At 47.2% G+C, this 20,349-nt stretch overlaps 1 long non-coding RNA gene across 1 annotated transcript; it reads right to left on the minus strand.

Moving 5' to 3' along the window:
• Positions 1-1,682: 1,682 nt before the first annotated feature.
• On the minus strand, positions 1,683-19,097 carry LOC130708129 (uncharacterized). The gene is made up of 4 exons (XR_009008201.1): positions 19,014-19,097; positions 17,647-17,947; positions 5,611-5,724; positions 1,683-3,725 (listed from the first exon to the last, which is right to left on the minus strand). It is a non-coding gene; the product is annotated as an uncharacterized LOC130708129 (long non-coding RNA).
• Positions 19,098-20,349: the final 1,252 nt, after the last annotated feature.

Consider the following 20,349-nt stretch of genomic DNA (forward strand, 5'->3'; position numbering starts at 1 on the left):
AGTATATTCAGTTACAAGACAGGTTTTTCTAGTTTTACCTAAAATTTCCAAGTGAGCTTAGTAGCCCTGGGGATAAATCAGGGCAGCCCTCCTAAATCAGCAAGGACCAGGTTAACAGGTGTTAAACTATACCAATAAGACAACCAGTTATTTTACCAGCCACGCAGGTTTCTTTGGGAGCAGCAAGGAACGGTAACTCAGGACAGGCAGCTCTGCGGAACAACCTACTAGCCCAGTAAAGCAAAGGAGAGGAAACACATAGAGGAGAAGGAGAGGTGGGAGAGGCTCTCGCAAACAAAAGGTCCATTGGAGGAAACTGGGCATATGAAGGATACTGGCTTGTCATTGGCTGAGCTCTTGCCAGGCAAAGAGAAAGTCTCCCTTCCTCCTGCTGGGGTTAGTAAAGCTGGGTCCCTTCCTGCCTGAGATACTAGGTACTTCTCTTTTCTGGGGATCTGTGTTGATGTCCAGTGGTAGGTGCAGAGCACCCCCTTCTGGCCTCCCAACTCCATTTTGTGAGGTTTCTGTTTATTAATTCTCCCACGAGATGACCCCACCCATCACTAGCTGGTTCCCCCCTTCCCCCTCACTCCTTACTTTCCACCTTTTTCCCTCTCTCCTTCCCCCACCCCTGGTGTGTCTCTGATCCAACAGCCACTGTTACTGAACTCTGTGTGTCCATCACTTGGGTACATAGCCAATGAACACACCGAGAACCTTCCATCAAAGCAGAAGCTTTATTACTTGTGACAAATAAGGAGTCAGGCAGAGAGCTCTCAAAGCACTGTCCCCCCCGGACAGCAAAATCAGGGACGTTTTAAGCCAAGGGTGCAGGCACGTTCATAAAAGGGCAAGTGTGACCTTCCAAGTAGAGGTGGAGTCCTAGATGGCCTTGCCCAGTGTGACAACAGCTCAAACATAAGTTTCATGTTCAAATATGGCTGCAACCCGTGCCCTTGGGGCAGAGATATTAGCGTTAAAACGAGGCAACGCTTACTCCAGGTTGGTGCCGTCCAGGTACCTAGTTGAGTGACATCATAAGGGTCAGCCAAGGTCAGCGTCATCAATCCTTAGGCTCCAGTTAGCCTGGTGGTTGAGCACTTAAAGGGGTCTGGATCCTGCGAAACAGCTCAAGAACATGCATCAGGCTGATCTTCACCCTTGGAACAGAACTGGGAGTCTTCAAGACTGATTCACTGTATCCGCTATGGTGACTTCTCTTGCCTGATAATAGTCATTTCTTTCTACCTTCATTGTTCCTTTAAAATCATTAATTACTGAGACCTACCCTTTGTTCCACATGAAGACCTAGGAGGCCATAGTTTGTCTTTCTCCCAGTCATCAGTAAAAAGAACTCAAAAGGGTTCTGAAATTCACGCTCTGGTTCTTAACTTCAGCTTGTCCAGCACAATGTTATTTAATTTCTCTTATCACCTGGTATTCACACACCCTGGTTTAACCCAACCCTCCCTTAATACTGTCCCACTAACACCAGCACTCCTGTTTTCACCTGCAGTTCCTACCTGAGCTAACCCTGCCGGGCTCCGGAGCGCAGGTGCCCCGACATGGGTTCCTGTGCTCGCTGGGGTTCCCCATCTGCTGAGCCTACGGCGGGGCAAGCCCCCCACCCCAGGGCCCCATCCCTCCTCCGGGAGCTCACAGTACATGGGCCCTGTGTGGACAAGACACGATCGGTGACCACTGTTCAGTAAAAGGGCTGTATTGTTGAGACAATCCACCACCAGTCTTCAGGTAGGAAAAGCTGCGGTGAGGATTTGCTTCAGCTGCAGAATTACGTGGCTGCTCACTCTTATTCATCAGGAAAATTGTCCAGAAACCCTCCTTCTCCAGGTCATGAGGCGAGTCTAGCCAGGCCACATTCTGCAAACTTTGGGCAGCAGCAGCTGTGTCCCCAGCAAGATGCCAGGGATAGTGGGACCATCCAAGACTGTGTGTGTTGATGTATCAGCTTCCATGGAGAAACTGGAGAAAAAAAAGCATGAAAAACGACTGAAAGGTGTGTGTGGAGGGTCGGCGACGGGCCTGTGTTCTGTAGGTCATCGGAAAAACAGGCAGAGAAGGAGCAGCTCTGAATGGCTGCATTTGGTGTTGGGAGAATATGCACACGTGCACCCACACTTGTTTTTGGTGTCTATACCCAGAAGCCGTAATTCTAGGAAGGAATTTGAGGTCTACAGTAGAAAAAAGTCAGAAAATCTAAAATCAAATCAAAATCTACTAGTTATTGGTGACTCCAAACAATTCATCAAGTATATAAGCCTCGGTTTCTTCAAAATGTAAACCAGGAATAATCATTCTTGCCCCCGGAAAGATTGCTGAGACAATCCAATTGAATGAGGATTTTTTTAAACGTAGATCACTGTAAAAATGCAAGGTACTTATTCTTCCCCTGAAATAAAGAGAACATTAGCATACTTGGCGTCATGATATTCACTTTCTACTCCTAGGTTTTGTGATGGTGATGATGTGCTGTAGATTGTATAGCGCCCTGAAAAGCTTTATTAGGCACTGATCAATGACCAAAAAACCTTTTTTCAAATATGTGATGTCTGAAAACAGCAAACTGTTTATTATAAAACCTAATAGATGCCTCTTTAGAAAGATAATCCGGAGTCTACCCATTTTCACGTGGCTATCGTGAGGCGCAGAGGACGTGGTGAAGCTGAGACCTTCTTTGAACTCTGGAAAGTTGTTGCTGGTGTCACTGGCTGTGTGAACTGGGAAGTAGCACGTGGCCAGTTCTGAGTGCCACCGAAGGGAGGTTCCAACACCGCTGTAGGCTAAGGAATGACAAGGGGTGGGGGGACGGGATGATAGCCATGAGAGGGAGGAAGGTGGAAAGGAATGACGGCGGCAGAGAGCACAGAGGTTCCCTGGGCAGGAGAGGGCCTCTCCCCGGCCCCTGATGGATACCATCACCCTCGCCCAGACAGGACTGCAGCTGCACCTGAGCAGGGCACCCCTGGGCATCGGACAGGAGCATCTGGCCCCCCTGGCCCAGTGAAGGTCATGAAACATAGCATGTTCTGAGACACGTGTCCATCCTCAGCGGACACTGTCCAGCCATTAGGTCAGGGTCCTGAGACTAGATGTTTGCCCGACTTCCTTCCTGATCTTTGAGACCAAAGCAGCTGCCAAACCTTGTCCTGGTTCTCACGTCTGCTTTCCACGGATGTGACTCTGCTGGCTGCATGCAGTGTCCCCTTCGTGTCCTGGAGCGCCTCATCAGGAGAGGATTGTGAAGCAGGTGACACCTGAGAGGGCGGCAGGGACAGCTGACACGCCCCCCGCCCCAGGAGCTGAGGACTTGTGGACACATTCCTGGGCGGGGGGTGGGAAAGGCTGCGGGGGCTCCCCAGAGCAGGTGTCTCTCCTGAAAGCACCCGTATTCTTCTTCTCCATCGTGGTCCCGCTGAGCAGGGAGGTCACAGCCCTGGATTATTAATTAATTAGTGTGGTAAAACTGGTATTTCCAGATGGCTCTGAGCCAGGTGTTAAACCAAGCAAATGAGGTCTCTGGGAGCAGGGTGTGGACAACACTGGCCCTACGGACCTCATTCCTGCGAACTGTGCTAGGGAACGGCCCCCCAGGGCGGTCCCGTCCCAACTGGCTCCATCCTGAGATGATCTGGAAGTCCATCTCCTCAGGAAGCAGGTCTCTGAGGACAGAAATTGACCCTGGTAATGAGGAGCTTGGTAAGTCACTGTTTGGGGAAAAAAGAAAATAAGCAGCTAAGTAAGAGATGCGGTTTCTTCAACTCCACTCTGTTCTACAGCATTCACTTCCTCAGCCACTTGCTTCTGGGAATGTACTCACTAGTCTGGAAATACCCCCTCTCTGTTGTTCCTTGAAAACAAAGAACGGAAACACAAGAAAAACCCTTTCATTACCTGGTACAGTGTTACACACGGACACGAGACAGGGGGAGATCAAAGCGGGGTTTGTAGCAGCGAACAAAGAGGGATTCATTGACTCAGCTGCAAACAGGCAGGCACACAGCAGACAGACCAACCTGGGCCTTTTCTTTTTTTTTTTTTTTTCAAAATATTCTAGACAGGAAAAAAAAGTTTGATTCAGGGAGAGGAAAAAGCAACCAGGGATTGAACGGATTCCAATGGATCTGAAATCCACATTTATATTCTTAAAAGGAACCCAGGGCACAATCTCCCTGCCCACATAAGCAGGGGGCCCTGGAGAAAGTGAGCATTTGCCCCCAAGGGATTTCCCAAGAGGGACCTGATTATCAACTGGCCCAGGTGTCACTTGAACTGTTTTCAACGATTTCTTCAGTTGTGAAAGTGGATTGCAGACAAGACCCAGGCTAATCCCTTCTGCCCTGGAGCCCAAAGCTACATGCTTAAGAGAAGGTGCTGGTGATGGCTGAGAACTGCCAAGCCCGCGGGATCTTCCAAACCTCTGTCCATTGATTAGGAAAGAGAACTGTTTGCAGACACAATGTGCTCCCAGGTGTATAAATTCCTATCATGGGATAAGCAACACCGTTCATTTTCCTCACACACAGGGCGTTTCACGCGAGTTCCCTGACTGAGCTGCCTTGGCTGGAAGGGGGTGTGTGGAGAGGGGACAGGGGTCAGGGCACAGAGGGGGCTGTGACCGAACCCCTCCTCTGCAGGGTAAATGCACGGCTTCTCAGGTAGGGGACTGTCCCCCCAGAGAGCCTGCAGAGTCCCCCAAGATTAGGACCCTTGGGTTCCAAACCACATCCCCAGTGCCTGGAGACGTTCACGGCAGCCCGTCTCAGCTGATGCTCTGGGCAGAACCCTCTTTCCTTTGTTCTAGAGGACTCTGTGCTGGGCAGGCCCAGGAGAAACCTGCACCCACGAGAGCAGATGCCCAGGCGCTTGTGGCTTATGAGCCATCAATAGGTGGTCTGTTTGCTTGTGTGTGTGTGTGTGTGTGTGTGTGTGTGTGTGTGTGTGTGTGCCGTATGCGGTGTGTGTGATGGCAGAGGGCAGGGGTCACTGTGGACTGGGGTGGTCGGGGAGCCCTCCAAGTGCGTTAGGACTTGTTGGCGCTCCCCAAACAGGAGGATGGGCAGAGAGCTGTTTGAACTGCTGTCAGGAAAGCCCACCCAGATCACTCTGGGCAACCAGATGCAGGGAGGTGAGTACTGGTTGGTGGGTAACTGACCCCGGATCCCAGATCTCCTCACCATAAGACACGATGATGTGAGAGTTAGGATGCGTGTAAAGCTCCTGTCAGGCAGCCAGAGCTCCAAAGAGTTGCAGAGAAGCCCTTAATGATATTGTTAACTGTGCCCTGCAATATTCTTATTTTAATATTGTAAAATATTCTTGCAGTAAAATATTGTATTCAGGCATTGGAATAATCTATCCTTCCTCTCCTCTAGAGACGCACAAGTAACAAAGCCCTGAGGCTTCCTTTAGGTTTGTATAGGGGTTTACGTTTTGCAAAATACTCTCAAATGAAAAATCATCTCATCCCAGTTACCTACCCACCACTTACTCTCCAGGCTCCTGCCCTAACCGTTTTGCACCCTAGTTTCTTCTTCTGTGAAACAGGGTTGATTGTTTATAAACAACTTAATAAAAGTAAAGCGTCTATACCTGTGTACACAGTGAGTTCCCAATAAATGTTAACCAGCCTCCCAAGCTGGTCTCCTGGGCAGGTTCTCTGCTCTACTTCAGATGCTTGGTCCTGAGGTTCCAGGGTCAGTCGGCCTGGTTGATAGAAGATACCCATGAAAGTGAACCTCAGAAAGCGACAAGTTCAAAAGGAAGAAGGAAGGGAGGGAGGAAGAGAGAGAGACAAAGAGAGAAAGGGAGGGAGGAAGATAGAGAAAGAGAGAAAGAGAGAAAGGAAGGAAGGGAGGGAGGGAGGGAGGGAGGAATGAAGAGAGAAAAAGAAAGAGAGAAGGAAAGAAGGAAAGAGAGGGGACCAGCCAGACCATGTATGGGAAAGGTAACCAGACCACACATGGCTCCAAGTACAATGTAACATGTTTCCATTTTCCTCTTTGATTTCCTCCCCAGCAGAATTTCCCAGCATATAGAGTTGGGGCCAAATCCAACATCTTACTGTGTTGTCTGTCTCTGGCTAGAAGTATAATTGAAAACCATTTACTATGTCCATATCCAGATCTACTCACATTAACATATTTCAGAGTTTATGAATCTGAACTCCAAAACAACACAGTGACTTTTTTTTTTTACTGAAGTATAATTGACTTACAATATTATATTAGTTTCAGACGTACAACATAGTGATTCAAAGTCTTTATAGATTATACTCCATTTAAAGTTGTTATCAAATATTGGCTATGTTCCCTGTGCTGTACAACATACACTTGTAGTTTATTTATTTTATACATAGTATTTTGTACCTCTCAATCCCCTGCCCCTACCTTGCCCCTCCCCCTTCCCTCTCTCCCCTGGGAGCCACCAGTTTGTCCTCTATATCTGTGTCTGCCTCTGTTTTGTTATATTCATTTGTTTGTGTTTTTTTTTTTAGATTCCATATGTGGTAACATAAGGTATTTGTCTTTCTCTGTCTGACTTATTTTACTAAGTATAATACCCTCTAGGTCCATCCATGTTGTTGTAAGTGGCAGAATTTCATTCATTTTTATGGCTGAGTTATATTCCATTGTATATATATATATTTATTCCAGGGATGCAAAGATGGTTCGATATCTGCAAATCAATCAATGTGATACACCACATTAACAAAAGGAAAGATAAAAACCACATGATCATTTCGATGGACATGGAAAAAGCATTTGACAAGATTCAACATCCATTCATGATAAAAACTCTCATTAAAGTTGGTATAGAGGGAACATATCACAATGACTTTTTTAAAGGCATTTTAGCGCAAAATTATATAACATGGGAAATAGGTGTAGTAAGAAATAAATGGACTTAAAAGAATCATGCCTTAGAAAAGTGTTTAACATACATATATTCTGGGAATCAACTGGGTTTACATGACATGTGTAAGAGGAGTTATATATATCCTAAATATTTAGTGACAGAAATGATGAAAAATTATCTCATCAATCTTTTGCCAAAAATTAGAAGCTTCAGTGCCCACTCACTTGAAAATGACTTAAACCCCCATGACATCATTTTTAATCAAAGTTTTATTTACTAGGATATTCTTGTTAATATCAGAAGAAACCAAACAAGAATTTTGATGTCCTCAGCTTGTTCTTCTAGCCTTTCCTTTAATATTTATTTTTATTGAAGTCTAGTTGATTTACAATGTTGTGTTAGTTTCTGGTATGCCGCAAAGTGATTGTTATACATGGTTTCCATTACAGTTTATTACAAGATATTGACTATAGTTCCCTGTGCCATACAGTAGGACTTTGTTATTTACTTCTAGCCTTTCCTTGATAGATGTTTCTTTTGGTCTGCACCCGGAGCATCTCCCGCCCAGGAGAAGATGAAGAGTGGGTTACGACCACATGTCTTGGGCCCAAGGCACTGCCATTTTCATAGCTTAGTAGACAATTCAGCTCAACTAAGAACTAACACAGCCTCCCACTCACGAGAGCGATATCACTGGAGAGTGGCCAGCAGAGCAGAGGTGACCCCAGCAGTGCCCCGAGTGCAGCCCACGGCGGCGGCAACCCCATCAGCCAGGAGGATTTTTAAGGGCTACCCAGGCTGTGGAACATGCTGGGACTCTAGGAAGGAAGAGGGGCCCTGGGGGCAATCGTGGGACTCCTTCAATTCTTTCCTTCCCTCCTTTCTTCCTTCCCTCCTTCCTGCCTTCCCTCCTTCCTTCCTTCCTCCCTCCCTCCCCCCGCCCGCCCTCCCTCCCTCCCTTCCTTCCTTCCTTCCTTCCTTCCTCCCGCAAATATGCACTGAGTACTTACAGCATGCGAACCTCTGTCCTAGGCATTTGAGATGTGTTAACAAACAAAATAGGCAAAGATTGCTGCCCATGTGGAGTTTATGAGCGGTAGGAGGGGGGTACGCAGGGAGATAGACCGTGAGCAGTAAAGAGCAAACAGAATGAGTGATTCATTTGCCTGGTTTGTTATAAAATGACAAGTGCTATGGGAAGAGAGAAAGAAGGAGGAAGGCAGGAAGGAAGGAAGGGAGGAAGGCAGGAAGGAAGGAAGGGAGGGAGGAAGGAAGGAAGGGAGGGAGGGAGGGAGGGAGGAAGGAAGGAACTGAAGGAGGGATGGAGGGGAGGGAGAGAGGAAGGGGAGGGGAGGGAGGGAAAAGAAAGGAAGGCTGGAAGACAAAAAAGTAGAGGCAGGCAAGGGTCAGGGAGCACCTGGGCCAGTCTGGGGAGAAGGGGCTGGTTGTGACTGGGAATAGAGAGGTAGCCTCTGAGCAAGCGCTTGAAGGAAGTGAGGGCATGCAGTATGAAGCTGTCCAGAGGGAGAACACTCCAGAAGGAATAGGCAACAAAGAGCCCTAAGGGTGCTGCACATCTGAGCATTCCCTGGACTAGCAATGAGGCTGGATGCCCCGAGGTTTCCAGGAGGAGGGGCCTCCCTAGAGGGCCTCGCAAGTCAACTGTAAGACGTGAGCCCCTGGGAACCATTGCAGAGGTTTGAACAGAGGAGTGACACGATGTGACGTATTTTAACAAGGTCACTGTGGCAGCTGGGCAGAGAACAGACTACGAGGACAGGTGTGACAGCCAGGAGACCAGCTGGGAGGCTAGGGCAGGTGGGAGATGATGGTGGCCCAGACCAGGGAGAAGTGGAGGAATGCGAAGTGGGTGGTCAGTTTCTCATAAATTTGGAAGGTGGAGTCAGATGATTCCTGATGCATGCACGTGGGGTGTGAGGGAAAGAAAAATCAAGGGTGTCTCCTGAATTTGTGTTCTGAACAACTAGAAGAACGGGTGGGGTATTAACTGAGGTGGAGAACACAGCATGTAGATGGTTTGGGGGAGGGGTGGAGGGGAAGGGTAATAAAGCAGAAGTTCGTTTTGATCATGTTGAACTTGGGATGTCTATTAAAAATCCCAGTGGATTGTCAAGGAGGCAGAGGCTCTAGAACCCTAGTGTTGGGAGTCGAGGAGAGGGCTGATCAGGTACTGAAAACTGACGTGATATTTCAAGCCATGATCTGGGTGAGACCCCAAGGGCACAGGAGTGGACCAAGGACGGTACCCCGGATCTCCAACACTAAAGGGTTGGGGAGGGAGGAACCAGAACCTGAGAAGGAGAGAACAGGGAGAATAGAGGAAAAGCAGGGGAGAGATGGCAGAGAGATCAGTAGAAAAAAGAGTGAAAGTGGAAAGGTCAGCCCTGAATCAAATGCTTCTGAGGGCCCAGGTCAGATGGGACCTGAGAACTCACCAACTCCCTGCTGGGGCTCGGAGCCAAAGATCATTTTCATACCCTTGATTGTCCTTCCTGGGTTGTGCAAGATCGTCCCTAGGGTTCATGCTTGGTTTTCATCAAGGGACTCCATGAAGTTCAATGTCTAATGTGGTGAAAACAAGACCCAAGGATAGGAGCTTATTTATTTAGCCTTGAGCTTCGAGTACAAAATGCCCCAGCCCAAGGTTATCGCAAAGAGCTCGAAAAAGAAAGCCGTTGCAGCCATCACATCCCCAAGCAGAAAGGCAAGTTCACCACCCTCATTCGTAAATAGAAAGCCACCAGCCTTCAAGACCCGATAAGGCAAGGTTGCCTGCATTTCATGGGGTGGAGGTGGGGAGAGCTTGCCTCCACGACACCCTGATAAACTACAGATGCGTTAAGAGTAGTTTCTTTCAAAACCAAATAAAAGCTTCACTCAGATGGAACTAATCTACAGGTATTGATGAAAGAAAAGCCTAAGGAAATATATTGCCCACAAATTCTTCCTGAAGCTATGCAGTGAATCTGTTACTCCAGCCCGGGGGCCAACATCCTCTCCACCTGCCATGTGGCAAGTTCTTTAACTTGTCGGGGTCTCCATTGCCTCACCTGTAAACTGGGGGTGATAATGTTCACTGCCCACTGTTGCTTAAGGATTCAATGAGATAAAGTGTGTAAGAGCCTGGCATATGGCGGCTGATGAATAGTAACTATTATAATGGTGATTGTCTGGCTTTAAACACTTCCCAAGAAGATAAGTTTCGCCAGAGGTCCTCATCCCCCAAGCCCCCAGGAAGCCCCGAAGTCCAGTACTGACAGCTCTGGCTCCACCCTCCCTGACCAAGACCCCTTAGTGACTCTTACGGGAGGGTAACCCGGGTGAGAACACCTGGCCCCCAGATGTGTGGGAGAGGTCACTCTTGACCTTTTCTCCTCTTCATGCAGGGAAGTAAGGCCCTTTGCAGGAGTTTGGCTGGCTGAAGGGAGCTCCTGAGTGCACTGTTGGCTTGTGATTCAAATCCTATTCTTGTGGTTGAAAAACGAATAGTTACCATCTCACTCTGTACACAGGTCCACATCCTGCTTTTTGCCCGGAGGCAGAAGTGTCTTGTGACTTTTTTTTTCAGGTGCTTTCTTGTTGGCTGTAGGCTTGGCCGCCAGCCACCTGAGGGGGAGAGGCCCCAACTTCCCAGAAAAAAGCAAACAAACTCCATCCTCCAGACCCAACCCAAGCCAGTCAGCCTGGCCGGGTCCACCTGCCTGGCTCACTCAGGGACAGGGCACCACACCCGCCTGCCCCAGGTCTTTAGAAAGGGATTTCCTCCACAGGACGCCGTGGGGCACAGGTTTGTCACCAGGGCAGGAGTGTCAATATTCCAAACCCAGAGTATACGTTGAAAGGGTTTCTGGTAAGTTTTTATAATGGCATAAATGAAGTTCTATGTTTTTAAATTAAAAACAAAAAATGTTTAAACATGGTTGAACCTGTATTTTTCTATCACATCAATAATAATAATCATTGTTATTCATTAAAATAAAAGCTAGTGACTATCAAGCAATCAAAATGTGCTAGCTCTGGATGAAGTGATTGGCATTTGTTATGTACTAATTTCATCGTCTCCAGTGAAGTGGGTTTTCTCTCCCATTTTACAGATAAGGAAGGTAAGGCAGTGTGAAGATGGGACACAGTAGTGGATCCTGCGTCAGGATTCAGTCCTTGTTGTGGGACCCGGGGCATCTCCCCTCTCTCCTCAAGTAACCCTTCCCACACCCCCTCCCACCATCCCCACCCTAACCCAGGCTAGACCCCTTCCCCCTCATCCCCGCCCTACCCCTCCCCGCCTAAATGAAAGAGCTTGGCGAAATAATCAGGACACTGGGTTCTCAGTTTCTGAGCCGTTTTATTTTTTCATATCCTGCCTCCTCTGCTTCAAGAATCCTTCCTCAACAATTGCGTTAAGCCTTTCCGTCCTATTCTCAACAGCTGTTCAGATTCAGCTCTGAGTTTTACTGTATCACTGGTCACTGTCTCTTATACACTGCGCCTTCCTTTTCTTGAATTCCTCCTTCTAATTCATGTTTTCCGTTTGGTTGATGTATTTCACGAGTAAGATCTTTTTCACAAGTGGCACAGGAAGGCACACCGCACTCCCCGCTCCCTCCCAAAGGAAAGAGAATCCTGGTGTTACCGACAGGTCCCGCTGCTTACCGCTCAAACATCAATCCTGGAGAGAGGCAAAAGCAGGTAGAAAGGGAGGTTGCTTTTAATCAGAAAGACAGCAATCTGGGGGGATGGTAGACTCAGTGTCTCCCAAAAACCACCCCCGAAGATTCTGCTCGGCCATGAAAGTTTTTAAAGGGAAACAAGGGGGGACTTCCCTGGTGGTCCAGTGGTTAAGACTTTGCCTTCCAATGCAGGGGGTGCGGGTTTGACCCCTGGTCAGGGAGCTAAGATCCCACATGCCTCGTGGCCAAAACACCAAAACATAAACCAGAAGCAGTATTGTAACAAATTCAATAAAGACTTTAAAGAATGGTCCACATCAGAAAAAAATCTTTAAAAAAAGCGGGATGGGGGTGGGGGGCTGCCCTGGTGGCGCAGTGGTTAAGAATCTGCCTGCCAATGCAGGGGACAATGCAGGGGACACGGGTTCGAGCCCTGGTCCGGGAAGATCCCACATGCCGCGGAGCAACTAAGCTGGTGCACCACAACTACTGAGCCCGTGTGCCACGACTACTGAAGCCCACGTGCCTAGAGCCCGTGCTCCGCAACAAGACAAGCCACCGCAATAAGAAGCCAGCGCACCTCAATGAAGAGTAGACCCCGCTCACCACAACTAGAGAAAAGCCTGCGCGCAGCACCGAAGACCCAACACAGCCATAAATAAATAAATAAATTAATTAATTAATTAAAAAAGGGGGGGAAACGGAAGTAATCTCAGTTAATCATTGAGATGGGGGGTCAGAGTGATCGCCGTCCCCCACTGTGTGCAAGCTTGTTGACTCCTTGTGGTCTTTCTTTAGATGCTATCTTGTTCTACAGTTTGTTCGTGAGACTACTGAAGGGGCAGCTAGGGAAGAGATCTGGCCATCTGTTAATTACTTATTCTTCATTTCTACTTCTCTGATGTACAGAAAAAATCCAAAAGTTAGGCAAAGTATTGTAAAAGATTTGAAAAGTGTGCTCCAGTCTAAGATGAGTAGAGTATGGGGGTGCCTAGTTTAAGGTTAGTGACAAGACAGAGGGGCCTGGAGCAGAGAGCTCTTTCCTGACAAAAGCTGCTCACTCTGGGACCAGCCCCGTGCACCTCGGATTGGTTGTTCTACTGCCATTCAGTCTTCTGGAGACACTCCCGTGCCAGCCAGACACACAGTTTAAACAATTTCCTCTTTATCATTGAAATTCCTGAGTGTCCTTTTCAATAATTGCACCCAGTATTTGGTGAGGATTTTTGATCTGATGTCTTTAGCTCAAGGAATGTTTGTATCTTTAGTCTTTGCTTCTCCTCCATCATTTCAGTTCTACCTTCCTGAAACTTGTGACATGACGGTGAAAGTCCCCTAGATCCCCTTCCCCATAAATCTATCCTTTCGTGGTCCCCACCTCTTCATCTCTTTACTCTGGGGCTGCCAACCATTCCCTGACCTACATTGAGCTGCTCATTTACACCTCAGATTTCAGCTCTGCCCCTTTTGCCATGTACTGCCTCTATGAGTTTTTCTTTTATTCTCAAAAATTATGTTTTTATCTCCAAGAATTCTTTTTTGAGCTCCACTTGCATTTTTTTTTTTTAACAGTAAAAGCTCTTATTTCCTTCTTAGAATAGCTCCTGAAATTTCCCTCAGGGAAAAAGCCTTAGAATTCTGTGTTAAGTTCTCCACTGCCCCCTCCGATCATGGCTCCGCTTCAGTTGCTGGCTCTCCTCGTGCGTCTGGGAACTTCTCACTGTCTGCACGTATTGGGAAGTAAAAGCTAAGACTGACGAATCTTGGTAGTAGTGCAGGCTCTCTGTAGCCAGTTTAGTGGGAGTCCTTGGGAGAGGAGAGAATGGGATGTGGGCCGGGTGTCAGCTGATGTGCTTCCTCTTGGGGATGGAGCAGGGGCAGGATGGGCGCAGGTGCCCAGACCTAAGAACCAGGGTGCAGGGGGTGGTACCATTTTGAGCCGGGGATGGGGGATGGGCAGTGCCGAGGGGGTCCTCGAGTCTGCAGGCCACAGCTGGGCAGTCACCCTATATGTGACGCTCTGGTGGAATTTCTGAGATTTTTAATGAGTTCTCCCATAACTGCTCTGGGTTGGCCCACCCCATTTCCAGCGTCTCTGCTGGTGGGATTTTATTGGTGTCTCTGCAGTGTCAAGACAAGGGCCCGGGAGCTCAGGGCAGGGGCCGGGCATGCTTGGGCATTCCACTGCTGCCTGGAGCCCTGCTCCCACCTTTGACAATGGCATCCCACAAGGAAATGCAGCACTGCCTTCTGGGTCCCCACTGTCTGCTAGGACCTTGCCAGACTAGATGTCCCACATCACACAGCAGGCCACCCATGGGGGCAATCTGAGGTCAAGTGCCAGGGTTAGCTGCCTTTTGGAGACGAAGGGCCTTTCTGATTATTTGCCTCTTGGGGTCCTTTGCCTTCACTCCTCCAGCCCCACCCCAATGTCTCACATGGGCTGCTGCACCCTGAGCTTGCGGGGGAGGGCAGTAGGGAGGGCATTCTGTGCCCCGAGTTTGAGAGAGAGGGTGGTTTCTGGGGCCCATGTTGCTTTTTTCTCCTGTGCGAGATGAAGCTGATCTGATTTAAACTGGACCAGCCAGGGGCTCTGAAACTCCACTGGGCACGGGAATCTGCTGGGAGGGGGAGGGGTAGATGATGCGGTTTCCCAGCCGCTCCCCACACCCACTGCAGTCTGACTCACATTCTCTCCTGCCCTTTCTTCCTTATTCTTTCTCCTTCACTCCCTCCCTTCTTCGTGCTTTCACTTTTTTCCTCCCACAAACTCATACATCCACATAAAAGACAGCCCCATTCTCTAAATGGCCCCTGTCAAAACAGATGCTTTTGCAGGCGCTAGCTTGAATTTGTCTTCCTCCAGACTTCTACCAGGAAAGGGAAGCGATTAAGTCTTTCAGACGGTGACCGAAGTAAAAACAGGGCATTAAAGAAGACATTCGTGCAGAGAAATGAGTCGGTCTGTGGCCGGCAACCCACTTCTGATTTCACCACTCAAGGACTCTGCCTGCGTTGGCACGAAGATTAATTAACTACGACGATGTAAAAGTCACCGAACTTGAAGGACCTCTGAACTCCAGAGCTTCGCTGACCGCGGCGAAGATTCCACCCTCTCACCTGTGCGCCATCATAACCAAAGGAGTCCCTGTCTCTTGAATGAGAAATGGAGACCGTTCCTAGTGCAATGGGAAAGAGCAGCGAAGTTGCAGAGGGGGAGGGAGGGCATCCCAACCGCACCCTAGAGCCGAGTGACAGTGAAGGTGGGCACTCCCCCAAATCCCAGATATACACAGCCAAGGGGACCCAGTCTTAAAATCCAAGACAATATTTTCCGGAAAGGTACAGCATCTCGTGAGTGGCTACTATGTAGCAAAGACTTCCACAAGTGTTGTCAATTTCACCAACTCTAATCATAGAAAGATACACACCTCGGCGGAAAGAACCACTATTTCATGCACCACTGAGAAAAAAAAAAAAATGTTACAGTTAAATCATTATACGATACTTTCTTAACACTTAGGTATTTTGTTTAATGCCTAGAAAAGAGGTTTTCGGCCCAATTTAGGTATTGCTGTATAGACATAAAATATAGGTGAAATAAGTTGGTAAGCTATTCTTAAAATTTTTCATACTCCAGCCAACTCTCCTGAATCCTTTTTGGACTCACAGTCATCAATATCTGTGTTTTTCCCTACAGTATCAATCTCTGTGCCATTAAAGTATGAAGTGATACAGTTTCCTAAGAGTGGTGTGTTAGTTTCCTATTGCTGCTGTAACAAATGACCACAAACTTGGTGGCTTAAAACAGCATGAATTTTATTATCTTAAACTTCTAAAGGTCACAGAGTCTGACTTGGATCTCACTGGGCTAAAATCAAAGTGCCAACAGGGCTGCTTTCCTTTCTGGTGCCTCTGAAGGAGAATATTTCCTTGCCTTTACAACTTTCTCAGGTCACCTGAATTCCTTGGCTTGTGACCCCCCCTCCTCCCTCTTCGAAGCTAGCAACATTGCATCTTTCTGACAGTTCTTCTGTAATCATGGCTCCCTCTGACCACAGCTAGGAAATTGGGATAATCCAGGCTGTTCTCCCAAGCTCAAGGGCCTTAATTTAATCAGGTTTACAAAGTCCCTTCTGTCATATAAGGTAACTTATTCACAGGTTCCAGGGACAAGGACATGGACATCTTTAGGGGACCATTATCCTGCCACCACAGGGGTTTCCTACTGTGGTCCCCAGGAATCCCCCAGCCCCTGACACCTTTTTGCAAGCACTTATGCTGGGCTTTCTGGACGTTAACAGCAGAAAGTTTTAGACAATCCCAAGACTGATACACCTTTCTCAAATGATCCTTAAGTGGTTTGGCAACTGAAATGCCAAGGACAGTGGTTTCCACTCATGGCACAGGAATCATAACCAAATGCATGCCTTTTCAGGTGACTAGCATCTGCCTCCTGGCTTTGGAGCAGTTACAATGTGAACAAAGAGAATCAAGGGAGCCTAATAAAGCAAGCAAAACGACACTGATACACAGCTCCAGGGGTCGCCATTCATGCTGATTCGATGAAAACACGCCCCTGGAGGAGGGTGTTTCCTTAGAAACCAAGGCTCAGAGAGCAGAAGAAAGTTGTCTGAGGACGTTCCAGTGGTCTGTGGCAGAAGTTGATCCCAGGTCTCTGGGCTCAGAGTCTTTGTGCCTTCCTTTGGCTGTTACCTCTGCACTCATTCAAAGAGCAGGGCTGGCGGTGGACAAACATTTGGAAACCTCCACGAGTTTGGCAGCCTACTTTTCTAGGTAGAGCCTTGCCTAGGTGGAACCCAGCTGATGTAATATAATACTGATGGGCCTTATTTATCCAAGTGATGTGTTCCTGAAAGTGTACATGGCTTTCTGTAAAGCCATGACCTGTTTTAAATGCATGAGGGAAGGTTGGTATAAGGAAGTCGGAAGTGAGCCCTTACTTCCCTGTGTCCCAAGATCTGCCTGATGAGTCATTTTAAGAAGACAATGTATAAAATAATGACATTTGCAGCAACATGGATGGACCTAGAGATTATCATACTAAGCGAAGTAAGTCAGAAAGAGAAAAACAAATACCGTATGATATCACTTATATGTGGAATCTAAAATATGACACAAATGAGCATATGTACAAAACAGAAACAGACTCACAGACATAGAGAACAGACTTGTGGTTGCCAAGGGGGGGGGGGAGGGGGAGGGAAGGATTGGGAGTTTGGGATCAGCAGATGCAAACTAGTATATATAGAATGGATAAACAACAAGGGCCTACTGCAGAGCACAGGGAACTATATTCAATATCCTGTGATAAACCATAATAATAAATAATAAATAAATAAATAAACCAGAATATTTTAAAAATATATATATATACGTATAACTGAATCACTTTGCTGTAACAGCAGAAATTAACACAACCTTGTAAATCAATTATACTTCAATAAAATTTAAAAAAATAAAGAAGGCAACATGGTTTAGGAAAAAGAACACAGGCTTGGGCAGTTTATGGACCGGATTCATATCAGGTTGGCTATTTACTGGCCGTGATCTCAGGCTGACCTTCGACTCTGCCTGGGTGCCCTCCTCCACGGCCTGAGCACAGGATGCCCACCTCGGAGAATAAGTCAGAGGATGTGAGTTAGAGCTAAGAGCGTCCAGGATGTGGTGGGAGCTCAGTGCTCCTGTCCCTCAACGTCCCCTCATAAACAGGGACATCCGCCACCCCCTGCCTCCCACTGTTTGAGGATCAAGGTGAGATGGGATTTGTGGCTCAGCTCTGAAAGTTGACGGGCACCAGCCGCGGGCAGACAGAAGCAATGATAACACAGATGTCTGTATACTGTGTCCTAACGTGAGCCCTATCATCCTTCTTCCCTATGTTGCGCAGGTTTAACTTCTCAACATGAAATGCTAAACCCTCCTTTTCAGTGCCCATTGCCATCTTCCTCATGGACCCCTGCCATGACCTCCAAATTGGTCTCCATCTCCAGGCTCACCACCCCCAACTCTCCTCCACCCAGAAGCGGGAGTGGTGTCTCCAAAAAAGAAGTATATTTACAGTCTGTCTGTGGTCTCTGATGGAAGGGGCTGTCTGGTCTTATTGGTCCATGTGGCTCTGGCTGTAATGTGGCATCTGACCCAGAGGGGCACTCAACATATGTCTTTTAAAGGAGCCATGTGGATCCGTGGATGCTGCTGGTAGGCTCTCCCTGGCAGGTGTTCCTCTGGAGGTCCTTCCCAGCTCGACCATCCTGTGATCTTCAGAAAATCCACATCAAAGGGGTGGCCCAAGCCCCGTGACGAACAGCACAGAATCTGAAATCAGAGCTCAGATTTTGAATCTGTGCCTCGGTTGTCATCTGTAAAATGCGAATAATAATGATGCCTGTGGATACGGTTAGTTATTAGGATTATCTATTTCACTGAGAACACTGCCTGGTACTTTCCCCACCAACCCATATTATTTTGAAACAAACCTCATTTCATTCGTAAACACTGCAGCATATGCCCCCACTAGATGAGAACTCTACACACACACACACACACACACACACACACACACGCCATTATTACATCTAAAATGTTAATAATTCCACAACATCATCCAACTAGTGTTCAAATGTCTCTGTCTCATAAGTAACTTTTTCAATATGTTCAAATCAGGATCCAAATAAAGTCCCTAAATTGCAGTTGACTGATAAGGGTCTTGGGACTCTTGTGATCTAGAGCAAGGTTGGCAGACTTTGTCTATAAAGGGTTAGGCAGTAAATATTTTAGGTTTTAAGGGCCATACAGTCTCTGTTGCAACTACTTCAGCAAATAGGTGTGGCTGTGTTTCAACAAAGCCTTATTTACCAAAACAGGCAGCAGGCCAGATCTGGCTCCCAGGATATGGTTTGACAACCTGTGGTCTAGAGGCTTAATCAGATTCAGGTTTGATTTTTTGACCAGAACATTTCACAGGCAGCATCGTGGCCTTCCATCAGGAGGCACGGAATGCTGTGTGGTGTTATCAGCTGTGTATGCTCAGTGCCTAGATCCATTAATTCTTTAGGGGCTGCAGAATGACAACAGTCTAATTCAATCATTCCTTCACTTATTAGCTGCAATACTTCTATAAAGAGAAATTTCCCTTCATCAGTTATTCCCATAACCACTGAGGCATGGTTTGTACAAGAAAGTCAAGACAATACATGCTTGACTCTTTTCCTTTCTCTGCCAGTTTTTAAAAACAATGAATTGGGTTCCTTAGCATTCTTCAAAGATAAACAATGGACTTTTAAAAAGAACATTATGAACGAGTAAGTTTCAACATAATTGAAGTGTTCTGAGCCATTGCAATTACTACTTTCAATGATGTTTAAATTGTTGCAGCTCTGCCCCAGCTCTTGATAGGATCTCAGGAATCTTTGCTAACATCCTTACTTTCTGGTATGACAAAATGTCCCAGGGTCATCTTGTTGGGTTTCTGTTCCAAGCCTGGAGTCAGCCTTCTCCAAGGAGGCCTGGTGTAGAGGGAAATGATATTTAGAAACCCTAATTCAGGCACTGGGGATGCTCACTTTTTCTAGGTCCTTTCAGTCAACACAGCAAGGAATGGTTTTTTTAAATATGAAAGACCTCAGGGATGCATACTGAAATTTCCAAATCAATTCAGGATTATGAGGGCACTGAGCCTCTTCAATCTGACATTTTATCTCATTTCTCCCAGGCTCAAATTCCAGATTCTCCTGGAAGCTTTGAAAACTAGCAATTCTGGAGCCCTGCCTCAAGGCGCAGGCAGAAAGAGTCAGGCTTGAAAATGCCAGGCGTGGATGAAGAGCCCAGTGTGCAATGCTGCCAAGGGGGTGGGTAGGGATAAGGATGGAGAATTGTCCACAGGGACAGAGCCTGTCAATGTGTGGGCAGAGAGTTGTAGGTGAGGAGTGAGTGGGGGAGGGGAGGAAGTTGGGATGAGGGGTGCAGGCAGCATTTTCAGTGGGAGGGGCGTCAGAAGCAGTAGCCGCAGAAGGGCAGGATCAGGACAGGTTTAAAAAGCGAGAGAAGAGGAGCCTTTCACTTAAACTTTCGTTAAGTTGCTGAGAAGGAGCCTGGGGGCAGGTGGGAAATGAAGCTGCAGGAGAATGAAGAGATAAATCCACAAGCTTCCTCTGGGCTGCAGGTGGCCTGGGTCCCCCTCCTGCTAAGTCTGGGGTGGGGGGGATGCCGCTAGGATAAACGAAAAGTGCCCCTCGATCTAGTCTGCAAACTTAAGGACCAGCTCTTATTTTGCCTTTTCCTCCCAGTTGTTGACACAGTGCCTGGTACAAAGGACTCTTTATATGTTGAAAAGGACTTAAGATGCAAACATAGAAACCAAAGAAAGCTAGTGCAAAACAACAGTTCTCAAAGTGTGGTCTGACCCTTCAGGGGGTCCTTTAGCTCAAAACTCTTTTTATGATAATACAAAAATGTTATTTGCCTTGTTCACGCTCATTCTCTCCTGCCTGTTGGTAGAATTTTCTAGAGACTTCATAATAGACTGAATGTACCGTAGAAGCGGATATGAGAATCCAGCTGCCTCCTATTAAGGCAGAGAGAAATTTGCAAAAGTGCAAAATAATGTCACTCCTAATTTTTCTCAGAAGTTAGTTGTCATTAAAATGTTATTGATGTTGCTGTGTGATGGGTTTGTTATTATGATTTTTACATGAATTACTACATATTGTTAAAATGTCTCAGTTCTGTTTCCTCATTTGCTGACTATTGATAGATATGATCC

The sequence above is a fragment of the Balaenoptera acutorostrata genome, chromosome 4 (genome assembly GCF_949987535.1).
Source record: "Balaenoptera acutorostrata chromosome 4, mBalAcu1.1, whole genome shotgun sequence".
Taxonomy (NCBI): Eukaryota; Metazoa; Chordata; class Mammalia; order Artiodactyla; family Balaenopteridae; genus Balaenoptera; species Balaenoptera acutorostrata.